The 18,607-nt window shown below is 38.7% G+C and overlaps 1 protein-coding gene across 2 annotated transcripts in view; it reads right to left on the bottom strand.

The window, feature by feature from the left end:
- Positions 1–12,267, bottom strand: part of RAB27B (RAB27B, member RAS oncogene family) — a 176,574-nt gene extending 164,307 nt beyond the window's left edge. Inside the window, exons 1-2 of one of the 2 annotated variants that reach the window (XM_027525677.1) lie at positions 12,172–12,267; positions 11,965–12,039 (exon numbers count right to left, since the gene is read on the bottom strand). The gene's annotated coding sequence lies outside the window, so the exon portion shown is untranslated. Of the gene's footprint in view, positions 1–11,964; positions 12,126–12,171 lie in introns of those variants that run through there. The other variant, XM_027525678.1, reaches the window with a different exon arrangement.
- Between the last annotated feature and the right edge of the window lie 6,340 nt (positions 12,268–18,607).

Raw genomic sequence — 18,607 nt, 5'->3', positions numbered from 1 at the left:
TTTTAAGGTCTTTTTCTTTTTCTTGATATATTTATAAATCTACAATCTTTCATTTATTCACTTGCTTGTGAAAGTCACTCAGTCGTGTCTGACTCATTGTGACCCCATGGACTATACAGTCCATGGAATTCTCCAGGCCAGAATACAGGAGTGGGTAGCCTTTCCCTTCTCCAGGGGATCTTCCCAACCCAAGCATCAAACCCAGGTCTCCCACATTGCAGGCAGATTCTTTATCAGCTGAGCCACCAGGGAAGCCATTCTTTACCAGGTAAGGCACCAGGGGAAAATTCACTTGCTTAGTCTCCTAATAAACACATACTGAACATCACTGGCCAAGCAATATGTTAAGTGTTAGAAATAGAGATTATTATGCACTCATATTCTAGAAAAAAATATCAAATACAGCAATGAATTTATAATGGTGGGACAAACACTTCATGAAAAGTGTGGGGGCAGGGAGAAAGATGACACCAAGATAATGTTTCAGATAAAGTTCAAAAGAAAATTTTTATCCATCACATGGAACAACAGACTGGTTCCAAATAGGAAAAGGAGTACGTCAAGGCTGTATATTGTCATCCTGTTTATTTAACTTATATGCAGAGTACATCATGAGAAACGCTGGACTGGAAGAAACACAAGCTGGAATCAAGATTGCCGGGAGAAATATCAATAACCTCAGATATGCAGATGACACCACCCTTATGGCAGAAAGTGAAGAGGAACTAAAAAGCCTCTTGATGAAAGCGAAAGTGGAGAGTGAAAAAGTTGGCTTAAAGCTCAACATTCAGAAAACGAAGATCATGGCATCCGGTCCCACCACTTCATGGGAAATAGATGGGGAAACAGTGGAAACAATGTCAGACTTTATTTTTCTGGGCTCCAAAATCACTGCAGATGGTGACTGCAGCCATGAAATTTAAAGACGCTTACTTCTTGGAAGGAAAATTATGACCAACCTAGATAGCATATTCAAAAGCAGAGACATTACTTGCCCACAAAGGTTCATCTAGTCAAGGCTATGGTTTTTCCTGTGGTCATGTATGGATGTGAGAGTTGGACTGTGAAGAAGGCTGAGCGCCAAAGAATTGATGCTTTTGTACTGTGGTGTTGGAGAAGACTCTTGAGAGTCCCTTGGACTGCAAGGAGATCCAAGCAGTCCATTCTGAAGGAGATCAGCCCTGGGATTTCTTTGGAAGGAATGATGCTAAAGCTGAAACTCCAGTACTTTGGCCACCTCATGTGAAGAGTTGACTCATTGGAAAAGACTCTGATGCTGGGAGGGATTGGGGGCAAGAGGAGAAGGGGACGACAGAGGATGAGATGGCTGGATGGCATCACTGCCTCGATGGACGTGAGTCTGAGTGAACTCCGGGAGTTGGTGATGGACAGGGAGGCCTGGCGTGCTGCGATTCATGGGGTCGCTAAGAGTCGGACACAACTGAGCGACTGATCTGATCTGATTCATTATCTAATCTAAAATTCTGTAATCAAAAAAAAATAAAATAAAATTCTGTAATCAAATGAACTGATGTATCTGAATGTGGATGATCTGTAATTGATACTATAAATAAAGGTTGAATTATTCAGACATTGTGTGTGTTTGCTCAGTCATGACCGACTCTATGCAACCCCATGGACTGTAGCCCACCAGGCTTCTCTGTCCATGAGATTTCCCCAGCAAGAATCCTGAAGTGGGTTGCCATTTGGTTATTGTCCTAGGCAATGAGAGTAACTCTTTTTCTCTGATTACCTCAAGACCTGCAGTTATACCCAAAGTCAATATGCCTATCCAAGGCTTCACTTTTATTTATAAGAAAGTCTGTTTGCATAAACGGCTCAGAGAGTCAACAGTGAACCAGTACATTAAGACATGATTAGAAACTCACCTCTTCCATTTTGGGCCTTAATGGAAGGTCAAGGTGACTACTCTAAAGGCAGCTTTCTTCCACAGAGGAAAAATGAGAAGTAGGTCACAAGGATTTTATCTACTTAGGTATTTCCTTGTTGCAATTTGATATAAAAAAGTAATCTGTACCAATCTGTACTCTTTCTTTAGGCCAAAAAGGGAAAAATAACACTGGAAAAACAGTTCAAGTCATCACATCTTCATCCATTTGAAATCTCAAATGTTCATGTTACCTCCTTGGTCAGTGACCTTCTATACAACGTTTCCTTTAAGAAATTTTCAATCCTCCATGACTCTCCTTTACCTAGAAAATCCCTCCTTATCCTCTGCATCCTGATTTACACATCACTTTCTTAAAGATGACATTCTTGACTGCATCCCTTCAGATACATACCCAGCTCCAATCCCAACAGACTAGGAAAGAATGTCCCCTCATATGCTCTCATGATACTTCTTCACAAAACTTACAGTGTTTGCAATTAATTATTAGTGTGTTTATTTTCTGCCTCCCTTACCAGTCTGCACCCTCTGTATGGGCAGATACTGTTTTCATCTTGTTTGTACAATAGGCACTAAGTGCTATTTGTTTGATAAATTAAATTTACATTTACAGATTTACAATAAGGAAATTCAGGGAACTAATGCTTTCATTTTGTTAATGAGAAATCCAAGATAAAGCAGTTCTCTGTTACATAAGTAATTCTCACAATTTTAAAATAGTATCCTAGTTTGATAATGTTTATTTTCCTTCTGCACTACTGAGCATTCGTGTAAAACCTAGGTTCTATTTAACATAGAAGTTACTTTCATGGAAATATGTGCAATTCCATTTATCATAATTAAGCACAGAAAAATAAAATGCTATGTGAAGCAAAAGGCAAAATTTTCCTTAGATACCATGGCTGTCCTGTTTCTGTTTTGACCCTCCTCTTGTTTATCAGAAACATTCACAACATCCCAGCTCTTATGGTTTCCTAACTGAACCAAATTTAGTCATTTGATGATACATACTTTGGTAGGTATAATTGTTTGCATTTCTCTAAAGTGCATTGCTACCAAAATATATGAAGTATCATATAATTATCCTGTTTTGGTATGATAGTCTCTCAGTCTTGTCCAGCTCTTTGCTGCCCCATGGACTGTAGCCCACCAGGCTCCTCTGTCCATGGAATTTCCCAGGCAAGAATACTGGAGTGGGTTGCCATTTCCTCCTCCAGGGAATCTTCCAGACACAGGGATTCAACCTGCTTCTTTTGCGTCTCCTGCATTGGCAAGCAAATTCTTTACTTTAGAGCCACCTGGGAAGCCCTGATCATGCTATATATAAAGCCTATTTGGAGAGCAGTCCTTTACTATTGAGGTTTATTTTTAGATGGTTATAAATTCTGTCACAATTTAAAAAACTGTCAGAAGATTTTTCTGAAATTTGAAAATAAGGCAAATGGTGGGGAACTTAACTGTTTAGCATCATAAAGGGTCAATGACTGCCTAAGGATTGTCTAGGCAGGCACAGTGCTATCTCAAAGAAATTTCCAAGAAGATAGAAATGCTGCCCAGTACGGGAGCCACTCAGTACTAGCCAGTAAGCCCATACAACCACCAAGCATGTGAAAAGTGGACAGTGTGACTGAGGACCTCAGAGTTTTAATATGTCCAATTTTAATTAATTTGAGCTTAAATTTTAATAGCCATATTTGGGACTTCCCAGGTGGCATAGCAGTAAAGAATCCACCTGCCAATGCAAGAGATCCCTGGGTTGGGAAGCTCCCCTGGAGGAGTAAATGGCAACCCACTCCAGTATTCTTGCCTGGCTAATCCCATGGACAGAGGAGCCTGGTGGGCTACAGTCCATGGGGTCACAAACAGTCGGACACAACTGAGAGACTTTCACATATATATGTATAAATCTGATGTAGTAATTTTACTTTCACATATCTTTCTTAATTTCCATATATATATATATATATATATATAATATCTCACATCTTCTCCAAAGTCATTGTAACATCTAGTTTCCTTACTAAATAATAAGTTATGTGAAATTGCTGACATTTGTTCATTTTATATTTTCCAGAGAGGCATGATCATAAAATTAGACTTTAGCAGCTTTGGAGGTCACCCTTGAAAGCCCCTAAAATTCACTTGTAAAATTATTTTTGAGATTTCTCAGACAACACCTGATAATCACAAAGATTTATTTCTTTATAAAAGTGAAAAAAATGCTAGAAATAATTAGGTTTGTTTGTCAGTTTCATAGTTAATAATAAGTACAACCTTATATAAGAGCTGCATGGGAAGAACTGCAAAATCAAATAGAGATTCAGACTTCTTTAGCCTAATTTGCATAAATAAAATATTAATAAAAGTATTTCGGAAACTAGATGCTTTGGAGGAAAGGCTCTGGAGATTCTTTGGTGCCTTCCATAATATGTTCTTATCCTCAGAGAAAGCATTGGTCAAACCATCATGAAAGCCTATTAACGAACTCTGTTCCCCTCTGCTTCTGACGTCACTGGTTGTTGTCATAAATTGACCACAGCCCATTAGTCTCATCATCAAACAGCTCTCTGCTTCTTGCTGCCTGCCTGAGGCTCTGCTGTAAGCTATGGGCTTGATTTGGTGACTTCAACAAAGGCGGTCAGTCCCAGAGCCTCATATAAGGACAGCACCAAGTACTCTTGAAAGAACAGACCCTCAGGGATAGGCTTCTAAACCCACATGGCTTAGACAACTTTCCCAAGCTCCCAGATAGTAAAAAGGTTACTTTCAGCACACTAGGGACCTCAGCAAATTTGAGGGAACTCTAAAAGAGAAGATTTCACCTAAAAGCAAAGGTATTGCAGGTGAAATCTAGTGGAAAGAGTCTTCTGGGGTTGGTTTCCTAGCCTCACAGTAGAAGAGGAACTAAAACAAAATTCTAAAAAGTTCAACTTAAGATTCCTTATGAAAATTTCCAGATGGAAGTGAATTTTGTGGCATTCATGGTTGCTCAATACTGTAAGAACTTAAAGCAAAGACTAGAAGGCAGCTACAGTAAATTAACACTCTCGACACACCTTTGGAAATAATCAAGGCAAAGCTGTGCTCCAATAAGATCTCATTTACAAAAAGCTGATGCGCTGGACTTGGCAAACAGGCTTAGTTGGTCAATATCTGACCTGAATTATAGAACTAAGGCAAAATGATGACCAGAAAGTACCTTCAGTAATATACTGACCCTGTCTAAGAAAAGGGACTTAGTTCATCCCACTGTTTAATACTGGTTAAAAGTCCTAGATTTAGTCAAGTTACTGCTAACTTTTAGGTTGATGTCTCATAGAAATGCAAATAATTTTTGTCTGATGAAACAGATAATCCCAAAGATTTTTTTAAACTCCACAATATTACTTTTTAAAATTGTGAATATAGCCTCTGTTTTTCAAATGCTTTTCAAATATGATACTGATATCCTTCATTAATTAATGAATTAAATAAAATGTATATACATACACATTTAAGCAATGGATATGTATATTAGTTTATAAATGGATATGTATATAAATTTTAATAAATATATAAATTTAAGAATGCAAATTGTTATACATAATCCATTTTATATTTGCCCAAAAGTTGTAATTTTACATTTTGAAATTATACTTTTACAAACTATATGCTGATATAGTAAGTCCAGTTGAAAAATATAAAGCATTGTTTCTTGTGATCTGACCACTTAGAACTTCGGGATGGTCATCGCTAAACTGGAGGTGGTAGACCAGGATTTCTAAAGGCCTTCATAAACGTCACTTTAAATATTCTAAAACTGAGAAGTTTGATTACATAAAAGTTTAATATATTGAGACAGAATATTATTGAAAGAAGGAACCTTTAACTTTCTGAAAAGAACTTGAACAGACTTGGAATATACTATCTTTTAATTGCACAATGAGAGGGATCCATTCAAAATGAAAAGACACCATTTAGATGATCACTTAGGCAGGAGCAATTGCTCTTTAACTGAGCTATTTGTTCTTTAGATATATAACTTTTAACATATGCATAGAATGATACAAGATTTGTACCTTTCCTAGAGTTTTTTCCTTGTCATGACAGGAAGTAACGTCATTCTTTATCAAATAGTATATGCTACACTGAGACAGAAAGTCTCTCTGCACTTTTCAGATTGAGAACAAAGCTGCTATGGACCTGAAATGGAATTTTGATCTAGCTAGAAATTTTGACAAATAGAAAATTGAGAATAATTTAAACTTTTCTAAAGCATAGCATTAAAATGGTCTGTAATGGGTCATACAAAGTTCTACAGTCTAAGATTAAAAAAATATAAATTTATAAAAGAAGTGAAAAGCAAAATAATAATTAAAACAACATATAAAAGGATAAAACCTATAATATTTATGATGCAGATGAATCATTTTGGGATTACATCAATAATGGATTTGGTCTGTATTTATTTTACGGTGATTGAAATATTTATGTATTAAAAATATAGGATATTGCAATATAGACCAGTTATGAGTCAACTGCAATCTTGAGAATAAGAATTTACCCATAGCTATCAGAGCAAACACAATAGAATTTTGGCCTCAGAATCAGGATTGTGGACTTATTACAAACCAATGATTTATTTATTTGGTTATCATGCAGATGTAGCTCACTGGAATGTGTCTATATATATATATATATATACACACACACACAATGTATACACATATATATACACACAGACGTATACCTGCAGCCGTTTGTGCACATGTATATATTTTAGGGCTGCACACTGATGAGATGACAAAACTCCAAAACTGTTAGGTGTGAGTCACTCCAAGTACCAGCGAACTATCGTTTTCATCACAGAACTCCCCTCCTCGCCTCGCGCGTGTACCCTGCGCCGGGCACTGTGAGGCACCGCGCTCATTTCACTGAACTCCGCAAGAACCTGTGGTTGACGTGCCAAGCCCAGCGAGCACAGGCCAGCGAGGGCACGTGTGTCTAAGTTTCTTGGGTGTGGTCATCTCAGTCTGGCATTCCCTGGGAGGAACAGCACCTTGATTAATCCCCCTCAAGCACCGTGTTGGTGGTTTCTGAGGAGATGACCAAAAATCTACCATGATTGCTTCTAACAAAGCTCCTCAAGGAGACTTGGTCTTCGGGAATTTCAGGAGCGATGCCCTTTTTTTCTGCTGTTTGTGGGCATGTTATCTTTTCTCCATGTGATACAGAATCACCAATTTAAAGGAAGGGGCACAGGAGTGATAAAATAGTCCAACACTTGTTAACTTGACTAGATACGCCAAGGAGTGGATTCATAAAGCTGTGACAGTACTTCATAAGTTATTATGGAAATTTAAATTTGCTCTGGACATCCAACATGTTACCTCTTTCTTCTCAAAACTCTGTGATGAAAAGGTCATTGTTCTCAAAATTCTGTAAAGTTTTTATCAAGGGGGTGGAATTCTCCAGATGTCAAGGTTTAAGAATGACGTAGAAAGGATTTAACTTGTGGCACGTTTGCAACAGTCTACGCTTTTCCTATGATAGCACGTGCTCCTCTCTACTTGGCTGCCGCTTTTACTGGGGTCCCTGATGATACATCACCTTTTCAGCAAACCTTCTAGACAACCACATCTAAAAAGCCACCAAGTCATTCCTTATCATAGCACTCTCTTCCCATTTTCAAGTTAGTAACCATCAGATCTATTCTGGTTTATCTGAAAGAAGCTATAATAATAATTTTAAAAGAACTTTAATAATCATGTGTTTCCCTCATAATAAGGGCTTGTTGCCTATTTCCCTTCACAAAATGATGGAATGATGGAGACCATGAATGGTGGACATATCTTGTTTACTGGTCTAAAGTCTGTCCCTGGCTTACACTGAAAAACCTATAAATAACTAAAAAGAGGATCCAAAAATATTAAATCCTTTGCCAATAAAATTTTATACTGATTCTAAAGCGCAAACTAGAGTTATTATCTTATATGTGGAGGAAAAGCAAAGCTCATTTGCAACTTAAACACTTAAGAAATCATGATTAATATCTGTCAAGTTTCCTTAGAGTTTTTAACTCCTTCCCTCAAATAAAAGACCTAGGGGTAGGGAATGAGTGTCTATTAGTGGTGTCTCACAAAATAGGGGCAGATTTTATTTTCTTGACTCTAAAATCGCTGTGGACAGTGACTGCAGCCATGAAATTAAAAGACTCTAGCTCCTCGGGAGAAAAGCTATCACAAACTTAGTATATTAAAAAGCAGAGACATCACTTTGCCAACAAAAGTCTGTATAGTCAAAGGTATGGTTTTTTCAGTAGTCAAATATGGATGTGAGAGTTGAACTATAAAGAGCACCGAAGAATTGATGCTTTTGAACTGTGATGTTGGATAAAACTCTCGAGAGTCCCTTAGACTGCAAGGAGATCAAACCAGTCAATTCTAAAGGAAATCAATCCTGAATATTCATGGGAAGGACAGATGCTGAAGCTGAAGCTTCAATACTTTTACCACTTGATGCAAAGAGCCCAGTCACTGGAAAAGACCCTGATTCTGGGAAAGACTGAGGGCAGGAGGAGAAGCGGGCAACGGAGGATAAGATGGGTGGATGGCATCACTGAGTCAACGGACAGGAGTTTGAGCAAACTCCGGGATATAATGGAGGACCGGGAAGCCTGACGTGCTGCATTGCATGTGGTCATAAAGAGTTGGACACAACTTAGCGACTGAAAGACACAACACATTTACATCAGTTCAAGTTGTGAGAACCAGTGGGGACGATTAATGTTTGGATAAATCAGTTTATCAACACTGCATGGCATGTATTTCATATTATTAGTGACCCTTTTATACCCAAAGGCTGTGTCTCATCTATTTAAAAGCTTTCTGCGCCTACAAACATTTCTTTATTCATAAAATCAATTTCTATAAACAGCGAGATCTTTGCTTTCAAGAAAAGCTTCTTCTGAAAAAGTGATTATATGGATAATCGCTTCCTTCTATTGCCAAATTCCAGCAAAATACGTAATTTATCCCTCTTGTTTGCACAGCTGTAACTGCTGTGGACATGGCCTGCCATCGATACCCTTTTGTAGCCTTTCCTTTAGGTCTTTAATAAGGAAAAATCATATTTAGATATCAAATAAATTTTCAAATTACATATAATTCCTATTTATTGTCGCTTGTATATTGGCCAACAGATTCTGAAAAACTCAAGTTAGCACTGTAATCACTTTTCAGGACAAATTGAGAAGGATGACTTGTCATTTCTTTACATTGGTTTCAGTAAACACAAGGAGATCAAACCAGTCAATCTTGAAGGAAATCAATCTTGAATATTCATGGGAAGGACTGATGCTGAGGCTGGAGCTCCAATACTTTGGCCACCTGATATGAAGAGCAGGCTCATTAGAAAAGACCCTGATGCTGGGAAAGATAGAAGGCAGGAGGAGAAGGGGCAACAGAGGATGAGATGCTTGGATGGCATCACCGACTCAATGGACATGAGTTTGAGCAAGCTCCGGGAGATGGTGAAGGACAGGGAGGCCTGGCGTGCTGCAGTCCATGGGGTTGCAGAGAGTCAGACACAACTGAGCGACTGATCAGCAACAAAGTGCTTCCCACGGCTTCCCACTGGAAGTCAGCCCCCAGATGCGTTTTCTGCGGCTTCTACTAGGAGACATCTTTCCTTACTCAAAATACAGGTGCTCAGAAAACCAAAATAAAAGTAAACTGAGCGGATATGTCTTCTCTCTCTTTATACTAGTTTCTTGTAGGTGGTTTAACCATGTAAAAGCTATTTTTTATTTTTTTCTTAAATGTCTTACTAAGCACCATTTCCATACCAAATATACTACATTCTTTAGGAAAAAATTCATATTTCTGTGGGCAAAATTGGTATGACTGGATTTGCTATCTGCTGAAGCTCTTTAAATAAAAATGTGTATTCAAAATGAATCTTTTAGAAATCTCTACCTTACTTAGTAAACATAGACAATATTGACATTCACCTGGATCTCCTAGGCAGGGAGACTTCTCAAGGCCTAAGGGGTTATCCTCAGCGATAACATCACCAGATAGTCACTACTTTCACACTTTAACAAACTAGTTTCCTCTTTGGCATTTTATTCTTCAGCTTAAGATCCACTGGCTTGCCAGCAATTCAAGATTTCAGTTAAGTGCTGTCTTTTCATTTATTTGAGCCAGTGGACTTAGTTTTAGAACTTAAATTCAGGAAGAAGATTCAGATTCTAAGAAAAATATCAAATTCCCAATAAGATCTATATTCTCAAGATTGTTTCCCCCTATCATCACTAAATTCAATGAGTCTTTAGACTGAACATATAACGAAGTTATTTAAAAATCATTTATGGTAAGACATGCATGAGTATGACATAAAACTGAAGATCGAGGATGCAAAACCTATGTTGGGCAAGAAGAACTTTCAAACTAAGTATTAATTGGAAGAATCAAGTCATCATTCTGAACTTGGAATATAGAAAATGTTTTTAAAAGAGAGAGGGAGATATTTTATTACGGAATGTTCACAGAGCTATCCAGAATTTTGATATACCAACTAAAAATAAACTTTCAAAATGACTTTTGCATCACAAAATATTGAAAGGCTATTACTAACCCCAATCTGATTTCCCCAATTTCCACTAGAAGCTAGACATTATCTTCAAAAAGATTTTCCCTGCTTAAGAAATACAACATAGCAATATTAGCATGCTATTTTTATATACTTATATTCATTTGCATTTAATGATGTTGCAAGTTATCTAATACACACATTTGTAATTTTTGTTACATTTTGAAAAATATAGGTAGCATATTTATAGAGTAAATATTTAGTCAGAATGTTAAAAATATACAAAGTATAGAACAATAAAATAAGATTTAATTTTTCCCTCCCTCGTATCCTCTGTCCCTCTTCCTTCTACAAAATAGAGTTTTACGACTGTTTTCAGAGGTTCGATATGTAAATAATTTGATATCTCACTTAAGGCATTCCAATATTGAAAATACAATGTACTTAATTTTTGAACCACTAAAAGTATTTTTAAAACTTATTTTAAAAACCATTTTCATTGAAGTCACTTTTTTACTATTGATGAATTGCTTTGTCTTAGTTTGATATTTTCTTTCCTGAAATAAATTAAATGACACTGTTTACCTTAAAATTTTCTATGAATTGATCATTAATAAAACTCAACATTTTATGGATTTATAAATATCTCTACTTATTACATTTTGGTATAAGATTCTTAAATTTGATCTAATTTCTAAAATAATCATCTAACTCAACAATTTGACAAGGCGTTAAAGTTTTCAAGGAGTTTTTAATGCATAAAATTGGTACCAAAGCCCTAAAAGAGCAACTGCAATTGATTCGTAAAATACTTAGAGAGAATGTCCACTTTCCTCTGTACAGTCATCTTCATTTTAGGTTTTCTAACAGCAAACTACTCCCTTATCACACATAACCAGATTTATTGCTGAACAAGAAAGGGAATCCTAGACTTTTTTTTTTTTTTTTTTGATGCCTCTGTGTGTAACCTACTAATTGGAGTATTGAGTATAGTACGGTCAAGAGAAAGCAAACTCGAATTTTCTTCAATGGCTTTTCCCTGAGAGGTACAGAATGGTTTCACAGCTTTCTGGTAATCCACATTTAAGATAAAAGTATTTGAAATTGGAAATAAACCAAGCATAACAAAGACTCCTACACTGCACCACCGCAATGATTAGAAAGGACCATCTTTGAGCTTTGAAAACAGAGAGCAGACAGTAAGCTAGCAGCCTGCAGCCCTGAGCAGAAGCTCTTTTCCATGAAAACTCTGTTGCAAACCCAGCTTCTCTTGCAAACCCACAGGCTAGAAGAGGGAACCACAGCCACTCCAAAGTGGAGTTTCAGGCCCATCATTAGGGCTTTCTGTCCCCGTCTTGGTGCTTCCTTCATGAATGAAATATGCAGATGGCACCTTACAGTGGGGCTCCTTCAATGAGGAAAGAAGGTCAGAAGACACAGTTAACACAGCCAGCACATTAGAAATCTGTGACCGATGTACTTACACCTCCAAATGCCTCCAGATCTCAGCCTCTGGAAATATCTAGCCCATTTCTCTATGGCACTGTTGCTTGCATCAGCTGTGGAAATTGACATAAAATAATAGAGTGAGCCAACAGGTGCTGGACAGCGTTTCAGAGCATCAGATTCAGTGAACACTAAAGGCACATTGACGGCGTCCAAAATCTGAATGATAAATAGCAAGTAAATACCTTCCGATCCACCAGAAGGGGGAGGGACGCTGAGCTGTGACTGCCGCTGCCTGCTCGCTTGTGTAACAGCAGAGGCGGCTCAGCCCCTCTGACGGGCGGTGAAGTGCGCTGCCTGTGGGCGTCTGGGCGGTCCTAGCGCCTGCCCCAGGTTAGCACCCGAGGTAACCCAGAAGAGCCTCCCTGCTCCTTGAGATTCTTCCAGCGGGAGTCACCAGGGGTTTTTCAGGGACGTCAGCTCGTTAAGCATTAGGGCATGGGGGTTTGGGTTTGGGAAAACTGACCAGTACACAGGATCGTTCATGTTTCCAGATACTGCTGCTGAAACCAGGGGGAAAAAAATAAAAATAGTACAGACATCTTGTCCGTTAAATACAATGTGTTGTTGAAAATGTTAGAGTCAGAGGGCTTTTAGGAAATAAATTCCCACGTATTCTATTTTGACGGCAACCCGTGTCTTTTACTCCCCACATCTCCCTCTGCCCCAGCCCTGCCAACATTTAAAATATAAAGGGGAGTAGGGAGTTTTTTAAAGCTTGATAAATCTTTTCTTTTCTTACCATTTGTCAAAAGTATTTGTTACAGGCCTAAAAACTCCATGGGCTTCGCAGATAGCTCAGTTGGTAAAGAATCCGCCTGCAGTGCAGGAAACCCTGGTGCATTCCTGGGTCGGAAAGATGCACTGGAAAAGGGATAGGCTACCCAGTATTCTTGGGCTTCCCTTGTGGGGCAGCTGGTAAGGAATCTACCTGCCATGAGGGAGACCTGGGTTCGATCCCCGGGTTGGGAAGATCCCCTGGAGAAGAGAAAGGCTACCCACTCCAGTATTCTGGCCTGGAGAATTCCATGGACTGTATAGTCCATGGGGTCACAAAGAGTTGGACGTGACTGAGCGACTTGAACTTTCACTTAAAAACTCCATGTTTGGTGTGTTCTGTTTAAAAGTCTCAAAATAAATGCAAAGCAAACAAAATAGAGACCTCTAGAAGCCTATTTTCTAAGAGACGCAAAACGTACAAAACTCCCAATAAACGCCACCCTTCATCTTTCTCTATTCATTTGCCCCACTTTTTCCCCCTCTGTAGCACCTTTTCCCATATGACATTCATTTTTTTTTTTTAATTTAGCTATTGTCTAACCCCCCACCCCCACCCCGGCCACTGCAACACAAGCTCTGTGAGGGAATCTGTTCTATTTACTTTGATAACGTAATTCTTTGAGAGCCTGGAAGCTTACTTAGCACATAGTGTGTAAGTCACTCAGTGGTGCCCTACTCTTCGCGACCCCATGGACTGCAGCCCACCAAGCTCCTCTGTCCATGGGATTGTCCAAGCAAGGCGACTGGAGTGGTTTGCCATTTCCTTCTCCAGGGGATCTTCCTTACACAGGGATCGAACCTGGGTCTCCTGCACAAGATTCTTTACCAACCAAGCTACCAGGGAAGCCCAATCCTCCATAAATAAATATTTGTGAAAGAATGAACTCGACACCAGGAAATTACACTCAAATAAACAAGTACAAAAGTTAATCTCTTAATTGATTAAATTAAATTGGTAGATCTCTCTGAGCATCTGTTTTATTTAAGGGGTTGTGTTGAGTTTATATTTGCCTTTAAGAAGCTTATAATTTAAATGTAGAGAAGATATATTAATCTATGTGTGCAATCAAACAATTATGTGTGCATATAATATTTGCCATAATGGAGTAAATATAAGTCCGGATGTGCTAGTCTTGCTAGGGGCTTCTGTTTTGACATTATGAATACGGTGTTCAGCCAGGGAATTGGGTTGGAGAATTCAACTCCGATTTCTTCCCGCAGGTATAAAGTTAGAGTTTGGCAGACAGTAGGCAGATTGGTTCCATAGGGATCAGAATCTGGAAAGTGAACTCCGGTAAGATTTATTAAAAGAAGAAATACAGGTACTAACACAGGTTGCAAAAAGTCGGACACGACCGAGCGACTAAGCACAGCACAGCAACACAGGTGACGAGGAGGACAGGTAAGCGGCTGCTGCAGGCCCTGCATCAAAGCCTCAGGGAGTCGGCAGAATGGTCCAGCATCCACCAGGGGGTGGCTGACTTTTAGAGCAGGGGAGAGGGCCCCTCACACCTCGTTCAGGAGGTCAGACCATTCGGTGAGAAATGGCAGCCAGTAGCAAGCATTTCGGCCCACGACAAGGTTGCTGGTAAGACTGAGGCTCAGAATTCCAGAAGCCAAGATGGGAGAGAGAGAAGAATGGAAGGTCAAAGTAAGACTCTCCCCATGGAGCACTCAAGGTGGAATTTTCTCTTAGGAAAAGTACACACCCCAAATGCACAGGGCCAGACTGAGCCCACCAGCAAGGGGCACTGGTGCTTTTTAAGATCTCAGGATCTGGAGGTCAGTCAGTCAGACTGATCTCAAGTCACATGCAAGTCAAGCAACTGAGACTGTGGTTGGGGAGAATGGCCCAAAGAGAGAGGCAGGCAATCATTAGAGTCAAGTGAAGCCAGAGTCATTTTGCCTTACGGAAAGATAGATTGCTTTTTGAGCCACAGATTAAGATTGACTTATCCATGGTAGTTCTTTCCACTTCTCAATTGAGCATGTTTTCTGAACTGAGATTCTCTTTTAAAGAAGAAGTTGACTAGCAGCAAAAGGGCTAACATAGCCTCCAGAGATGCTCGTTAGAACACAAGTTGTGTGGACAGGACCGTCGCAGGAAACGGCTGGCTGTGGCTGGTACAAGATGGAGGCAACACCCCTCCATCAAGCATCTCTGTAGCCACTGATTTCTGTGCATTGGAGAGCCCTGAGAAATGATGCACTAAGTCCATGGCCGGGCCTCAGAAAAGCACTGACATGCTATCTCTGTGTGATACAAGTGGAGGAAAGAAGAGTCGGGCTGTTGCCACTATATACATAAGAATTTATAAAGATTAAAGACTCAATCGACATAAAATAAAAGAATCTTCATCTAGTTAATATAGGGAAAAACAGAGAATATACCTTCTTTTGATAAAAACATGGAACGTGTATCGAAATTGATCATGCACTAGGCCATAAAACAAGTTGCAAAAACTTCTAAAGAATGGATATCACATAGACCGTCTTCTCTGAGCAGAGTCACTGCTTACATCAGTGACGGAATGATAAATCAAACATTCTATACAGCTGACAAATAGAACCACACAGCTGAGTAATTCATGAGTCAAAAACATAATGAACACACGAAGTTACAAATCATTAGAAATAAAAATACTACATACAGGAGGCTATAAAAACATGCTTAAAAATGCATTTAGTCTTCAGTTCTTATATTAACAAATAAAAAGTCAGACAATTAAGGGAGGAGATGTATGTTATTAAAGGGATAAATCAATGCAAAAGAAAACAAATCTATACCACAGAAATATAGAACATAAAGAACCAAGAAAGCCAACAGTATTTTTTAGAAAGTTAAAGGGGTAAATATTTGGTTAGAATCGTTAAATATAAAAGAAAAAAGGCAAAAGACTCATTTAAGAAGCCCTTAGAAAATAGGTTTTTAGTTTCTTAAAAATTTTAACACACATTTGTCATATAACCCATCCATGCCACTCCTAGGTCGTTTTCCCAAGAAAGATGAAAACCATACAAAGATTTGGATATGAGTTTTCATACCACAAGACATTTTATACTGATCAAGAAATGAATAAACAAATTGTCATATATTTGCCTAGTGAGATAAAACTTAGCAATAAAAAGGAGTTAACTTATTGATATATGCAACAACATAGATTAATCTCAAAATCCTTACGCTAATGTAAACAGTCAGACAAGGAAGGGTACATATTTTATGATTTTATTTATATATAAAATACGAGAAGATGCAAATTATCTATAGTTACAGAAATGAAACCAGAGTCTGCACGCGGGCAAGGGGCAAGAAGAGATTGCTGGGAACGATGGATAATGAATATGTTTATTATCTCGACTATGGTGATGGTTTTATAGAGTTTACAAAAGTCAAAATTCCCTGTGTTAGGCCAAGTCCTTAAGAGGCAGATCCCACAAAAGGATCAGATTGTAAGAGAGCACTTGGGGGGTGGGGAAACCTGAGAGGAAAGAGGGGAAGGAGATGAAGGAGCCTGGGAAGACCCTGACACCACCCTACCGTTTGCAGGAAACAGGAGAGCAGGATGAAAAAGAGGAAGGCCTTAGACAGGAGTATAGTTCTGCAAAATGTCGGCCCGGCTGACACGGATTTCTCTAGGCCATCGGTGGAGCCCTGCATTGCAAAGCAAAGGGGCTCAGCTCCCTGGGGCACTGGGGTACTGGGTGGGAGCCGCCTGTGGGAAGCGTGACGCAGGCCCAAATGCAGTGATGGTTTCAGAGCGCAGCCGCCGGTACTGGCAGCCATGTGCTCTCCTACAGTAGATCTGAGAAGGACGTTCCCAAGCCTTCTCCTCATCAGCTTAGACAGTTTTAAAATGTGTTCTTGATTATATGTCAGTTATGCCTCAATAAAATTATTAAAATGAGATACCCAATAGTGGACAAAGCAGAAGTTAAACATAACAAGAGAACACTATGGACAACTTTATGCCAACAGACTTACAAACCTGGAAATGAACAAATTCCTAGAAAACATAATTTACCAAAACTGCTTTTTTTAAAAAAACAGGAAATCTGATTAATTCCAGTATTAAGAAAGACATTAAAACAAATGCTTGAAAATCCAGTAAGCCTATTCATGTGATGATACCTGAGACATATATACAAGAATGGTCATGGCAGCAAGGTTTGAGTAATACAAACTTGAAAAATTTAAAGAGTCATGTACTGGAGTGGGGTGCCATTGCCTTCTCTGGAAAAGAAGGTTAGGTAATACTAATACACAGAATAACAAATGTATAATCTTATACACAACCAAATTTTGAAATATACATTCAACTAAAAGCATAAATCCCAGAAGAATAAACATGATTACTGTACTAGAGACTTTAAAATAAAACTTAACAATATGATGTGATGGGCTATACATTTTAAAAAGCCAATAATTCACACTTAGCCTAGTGATCATTTCTGAGTTGAGATGGTGAAGTAGTATGTGCAATTTATTAGTAATGATCTAATTCTTGGGTTTGTGGGCATTCACTGTACCTAATGCTTTTTACCATACACGTACTTTATATTAATTCTTTGTGTGCAGCAAATAATACATATATAACATATTCTTTTTTAAAAAAAAGAGAGAGAGAGAAGTCCTATTTCACATAGAAGAAACAATTTGTGGAAAGGTCCTGGAGCAGCAAGTTGGAACAATAATGTGGACCAAAGGAGAAACAGCAGGTGAGGTGGGGCTGGTAGGCGGGAGCGGGCATGGTTCATGGGTGTCTGTGTAATATGGACGCCAGTCCTATTTACATCTCACTTGGCTGAGAAGATGGTCTTTGTAAACTTGACCTTGCTTCTCTTAACAAGTGCTGGTTAGTCACGCCATGACGGCAAGCACAGCTCACCGAGAGGCCCTTTAGGTTATTTTGGTTAAGCCTTTTAGGAGCCAGTAATCCAGAATTCACAAATCTATGGAATTTTCCAATTCCTCATGAAGACCTGCTAGGTTTTCAGTTTGGAGCTATGTATAAGCAAACCATTTCCATCTGCAACCTCATCTCACTTCTCTCACTACAAAATTTCATTTAAAACATTTTTTCTCTGCTTACAAAAACAAGTAATATTCAGTGATAAAGAAAAATGTGAAGATGCAGAGAAGTATGAAGTGGATAATAAACTTCATCCTGGTGCCAATACTCAAAGATACATCCTGTTTAAAGGCTGGTGTACAAGCACATACATAAAATTGGAAATACAGTAGATATGATTTTAAAGCCTGTCATATGTCAAACTGGGCTTCCCAGGCGGCTCAGCAGTAAAGAATCCACCTGCCAAGCAGGAGACACATGTTCAATCTCTGGGTTAGGAAGATCCCCTGGAGAAGGAAAAGGCAACCCATTCCAGTTTTCTTGCCTGGGAAATCCCATGGACAGAGGGGGTTGCAAAAGGGACACAACTTAGCAGCTAAACAACAAATTTCTCAAACTGTTGTTATTGTTGATATTATCATTTTGTTTCTAATTCATTACAAATTCTTCATATATAGGATGTGGCAAACTATAATGCATGCCAAATCCAGCCTGCCACTTTTCTTTGTAAACAAAGTTTTATTAGAACACAGCCATGCTCACTGATTTTACATTGTCTATGGCTGTAACAGCAAAGCTGAGTAATTGTGATAGCGACCTTACAGCTATTTAGCCTACAACTAGTATTTCTAGAAAAAGTGCAAACTCTTGCTAAAAACATAGTTTTCAATGGCTACATTTTATTTTGAGTGTGTCATAAATTCATGAATTTCTGACTACTGGATGTTTTGACTACTTCCAAGTTTTTCCTCTTCTGATTACCTTGGCTCAC

This window comes from Bos indicus x Bos taurus, chromosome 24 (assembly GCF_003369695.1).
Source record: "Bos indicus x Bos taurus breed Angus x Brahman F1 hybrid chromosome 24, Bos_hybrid_MaternalHap_v2.0, whole genome shotgun sequence".
NCBI lineage: Eukaryota > Metazoa > Chordata > Mammalia > Artiodactyla > Bovidae > Bos > Bos indicus x Bos taurus.
Note: the sequence above shows the minus strand (reverse complement) of the source record. Positions and strands in the feature narration are given on the sequence as shown.